The sequence below is a fragment of the Cryptomeria japonica genome, chromosome 3 (genome assembly GCF_030272615.1).
Source record: "Cryptomeria japonica chromosome 3, Sugi_1.0, whole genome shotgun sequence".
In the NCBI taxonomy this organism is placed as follows: domain Eukaryota; kingdom Viridiplantae; phylum Streptophyta; class Pinopsida; order Cupressales; family Cupressaceae; genus Cryptomeria; species Cryptomeria japonica.
In genome coordinates this window covers 985,642,872-985,647,848 of record NC_081407.1, presented here as the reverse complement: position 1 = coordinate 985,647,848, position 4,977 = coordinate 985,642,872, and the positions used below count along the sequence as shown (strand labels likewise).

The window sequence follows — 4,977 nt, the reverse complement described above, 5'->3', positions numbered from 1 at the left end:
TTATTGTTTTGTTGGTATTTTGCATAAAATACTAAAGAGCCTAATTTGGCCAGCACATAAAATCGGGTAGAAGAAAAACTATTAATTAATATTGTTTTGCATTGCATACTCTAATTCCAAATCATTATTACAGGGGAAATAGGTAAGGGGTAATGGCTAACATGCATACTAATAGAAATATACAGGTCACAGAATTAAAAAAATAACACTGCAATCTTTTCTTTCTCTTATGAAATTGGAAACAAGTTCAAAAGACCAAAGTAAAGACTATGATAGCTTAAAATATGTGAGTAATTTTATGTTTGTGGAAGAAGAGAAAGATTGAAGAAAGCCAGGATTGGCAGATCGGTTCTATCCTGGGTCAGTGTTTGGTGTTTAGGCTAATGAGCAGCAGGTAAAATTGAACAAGCTAACCTCAACTAAGACACAACTTCCTTATGATTATCATTATCTGTATTATTGCAAGCCAAAGGAGATTGTCAACAACGCTGAAAATGTGGGGTAAGTTCTTCATGGGGATCGCATTGAGAACTCCCCCTATGTGGTGCGTATTTTTACTAAATTGGAGATTTGATCTATTTTGTTTTCTTTTGGGCACTAGTGTTGACATTCTATATTTAAACTTTTAACATAGTAATCAAATCTATATTAGTTTGGGATGAAAAAAAACAAGCTTTGAAGTTATGTTTGCAAAATAACACTGGATTCCAAGTCTGCAAATAATTTCAAGGAGAAAATAGAGATGATGAGTATTGAATTCAAATGTAGGTTGACAAATTACATTACCTATAGTTTGGTTTCAAAATATATCATTCAATTAGATCAAATTTTTTAAAGCAGTGAATAGATTAAAAAACATTTTGTCTGCTTTCCTATAGGCATATACCTCTTTGCCTAAACTCTATGACATGATTATGGCATGTAAGCTATACAATTCTGAATCTTCCTCATAAGAAAAAGAGAATCTGATGTCAAGGAGGGACTTTTGATAGATAATGTTTAGAAGGCTTAAGGTTTGAAGCGCCCATCAGATTGAAAAATAGCCAAAGTGTTTTGTTTGTTGTACATCAGATTGCAATGACTTTTTGCGATCGATTAAGAAGGTAATTTAGGTTCATGTGTAAACTGATGCAATTAGCAATACATTTTGTGCTACTTTTGCATCTTTTCAATCTTTCCTTTGTGAGAAAATAATACTAAAGAAGAGAAGTATTGAAATACCTGCAACAACTAAGATACACCCTCATATCAACACATAAGTTATTTTTTCATCTTTTAAGGAAATGTCGAAAATGTTGAAGATTTTTTCAAATGCAATATATTCACTGCAACCAAGGTACGTCATGTCATGCTATCAACCGATGTAGAGGAGTAAAAATGACAGTGAAACAAATTATCTACGAATGATATTCTAATAATATTTTTCGTGCGGAAGCGCGTGTAGGACCACGCAAAATAGTTGTGTACCAATTTGGCAATTAATCCTTTCCAATCATCCGAAATCATTTAAAATATGGAATTTTTGGGGGGGAGGAGGACACGGGAGGCACTGTCAGACTAGTAGACGGTGGAAATGCAAAATTCCTCTGACATTAAAGTAAGGATTTCAATCATATTAATTGCGTGACAGTCACAAAAATCCAACGGTCACGAGCTTTTTAATCGTCTTGCAGTGCATGAGACATATTATACACCATTGATTTGCAAACTTTAGCTCGTCCATTTCATAGAAAGAGATGCCTTCGGCGTAAAAATTATTTAAAAAACTACATTGAATTAAATAATTTTTATCACGGTTAGATATTAATAAAAATTTATTAATTTGTACGTATTCATAATTGATAATACTAAATATATGAGATACGTATACATAAATAAAATATTAAAGATGGAATAGAAAATGAAAATTTAAATTTAATATGTTTTGAGATGAGGAATATTAAAGTTAAATAGGAACTGTGAAGAATTTAATATGTTTTGAGATGGGGAATATTAAAGTTAAATAGGAATTGTGAAGAAATTGTAATGATGAATTGTGTAGCAATATTTTATATTTTACATTTAACATTGAGATTTATTGTTTTAATATTTTGTCATTTAAAAAAAAATTAATTATAAATAAATTTTAAAAATACTATTATAGTTTGTGTTTGCCATTACATGTTAAGTTTGAACAAATTAATCTACATAAAACTGAACCTCCTTACCAAATGCATTTAAGTTAACATAGACTTAATAAACTTCCCTCAGTTTTAGCTGATTCATGGAAATAGAAAATCTTATGTTCTACAATAATTTGATTTTATAATGTTTCTTTTAAAAATCACTTCATTCCAAATCTACAATAGAGGAAAGAAGATTGTGCAATCCAATTCACCATGAATTTCCAAATAACGTTGTAAAATAATTAATATTTAATTAATTTGAAGATTTATGTTTTTATGTAATAATTTGAAAATATAGACAATAAATAAGTTATGGCATTGTTTATCTTACTAATTGTGATTGAAGATAATTATAACATTGAATTGTTTTTATTTAATGAGATTTTTTAAATTTTTGTTGATTTTTGAAAATAGAAAATCTTACATTCTACAATAATTTGATTTAAATATATATTTTTAAACACAAAAATGATAATGTTAAACATCCAAGAAATTTTTACTAATTTTAAATGAATCAAATGATTGAGTTTTTATGTACAACTGCAATAAATTAATTTTTTATTTAGCTTCTACCTTTATTTAAATGAGAGACTTAAGAAATCCAGTATAATGATGGGAAATTACTCTTTACTTTTCTTAAAAGACAAGTGTGAATAGATTTTATAATGGTGTGTAGCATCTTAATTTTTCAATTTTATTGATATTAAACATGACATTAGAAGGGCACAATCATATGTCATTACTACATCAAGAACTATCAGTTTTAAATAAATCATATTGAGATAATTGAAAAAATATCTCCTCGTGCTAATTAAAAGACGAAATACAAGGCACAAAAGAGAACCCTTAATCAATGGTGCACTTGCAGTTTCTTGCCAGGATAATAATGTTTCACATTTTACGTTGTACAAATTTCTTATCTTATATTTAAGACTGTTGAAATTTTACTATATATTTTTTTTTTTTTTAAAAAAAACGAAAAACTCTAAGGAAGTCTATGGCACATTGAATGCAAAAACTAAGTATGAGTTGAAAGCATCATTGTTATTTGCCACAATTTGATGACGAAGGGAAGGAAGAGAGCCACGTAGAATAGGTACTGTTCCAAACGCTAATACATTGTGGATTAAACCGAGAAAGGACAAAACAAGAATTTAGGGTCCCACCAAAAAAAAAACCTTGTGGACAGGTCAAAATGGTATGAAAATAATTCGACAGCATTATTGCACATCGTTGTGGAATTTTTACCTATACTCGCACGTTATGGGGTTTGCTAGCCATGACGCGGACAACTTCCTCAATTATTCATCTCCTCTCTAAAATCCAATACACTTTGAACTAGTGGACCTTACATTCAACTATCGCTCTCTTTGCATGGCCAAGTGGCAAAAATCTACAAAAGTGGCCCTGCTCTCCACCTTATAAAAATGCTGGCTAGCAATTCTCTTGTCAAACATAGAATTAAACACTATGGATGCACTTTCAGTAGACGGGCTTGTAAAGAGTGATCATGTTCATAACCCGGGGAGAAGCAGAGGCAGATCAGTGGAAGAGGAGCTGGAAGGCTTTTTAGGAGTTTACAAAGACGGCTCCGTTCAGAGATTCTCCTGCGTTGTATCGGATGTCCCCGCATCGGAAGCGCCACAAGAGCCTGTGGCCTCCAAGGACCTTGTCATGGACTCCCGCACTGCTCTCTGGGCTCGCTTCTACCTTCCCAGAAAAGCTGTTTCCCGAGGAAGCAGATTGCCTCTTCTAATTTACTTCCATGGCGGCGGCTTTGTGCTGGGCTCGCCAGCCTGGTCTATTTACCATGTCTTCATTTGCAGATTGGTTTCTGAAACAAATTGTCTGGTGGTGTCGGTTGGCTACAGGCTGGCCCCCGAGCATCGTCTTGCTGTCGCGTATGACGATTGTTTCATTGCCGTCGAATGGATCCACCGGCAGGCAGAGCAAAAACTGCAACGCTCTCAGGATTCATGGCTCTCATCCTACGCCGACTTCTCGCGCTGCTTTTTAGCCGGCGATAGCGCGGGAGGTAATATTGCTCACCAAGTGGCACTGCGGTGTGCGCGGTTGGATGTGAAACCGCTTGAGATGAGAGGGGTGATTCTGCTTCGCCGGAGAGAAAGTGGAGACGGGGGACCCAAACCTGTTGTGGCGATGGATGGACGTGTTTTGGAAATTGTCGCTGCCGGTGGGAGCGAAGAGAGTAGACCATCCTGCCTGTAATCCGCTGACAGAGGCGCTGCACGATGTGAGTTTACCGCCGGTGATTGTTTGCATATCGGAAAGGGACGTGCTGAAAGAGAGAAACATGGAGTACTACCACGCCCTCACAAATACGGGGAAAAAGGCGAGCTATGTAATTTTCAAGAACGTGGGGCATGCCTTCCAAGTGCTCAATCCTCGTTCTCAAAGGATCCGCGACCTTATCAATGTTTTATATGATTTCATTAACGAGAGCAGTCCATGCACTAGATGACGTGCACCTACCTTTTATATCCCACTCACAATTGTTTTTTTCGTTGATAGAATTCCACTTTCCACATCTAGTTTTATTATGATAATGGACAAAATCCTGTCATTCCTTGATTACGTGAGAAACCATGATGATAGAAGCAAGGTCATGGACACTAGTTTGTTCCGATACAGACAAAATTATTCGTACATGGGAAATGGGATAACAAACTGTAACATGATAAATGCTTTGTAAGATGATACTGCAATCTCTCAAATGTATCTTCCGAGTGATATAATGCTTTGTAACATGATAATGCAATCTGTATGCGGTCTAAGGCTCTCATTTTATACA

General features: G+C 34.7%; 1 pseudogene; it reads left to right on the top strand.

The window, feature by feature from the left end:
- The first annotated feature begins 3,631 nt into the window (after nt 1-3,631).
- Nucleotides 3,632-4,977, top strand: LOC131874546 (probable carboxylesterase 17; annotated as a pseudogene).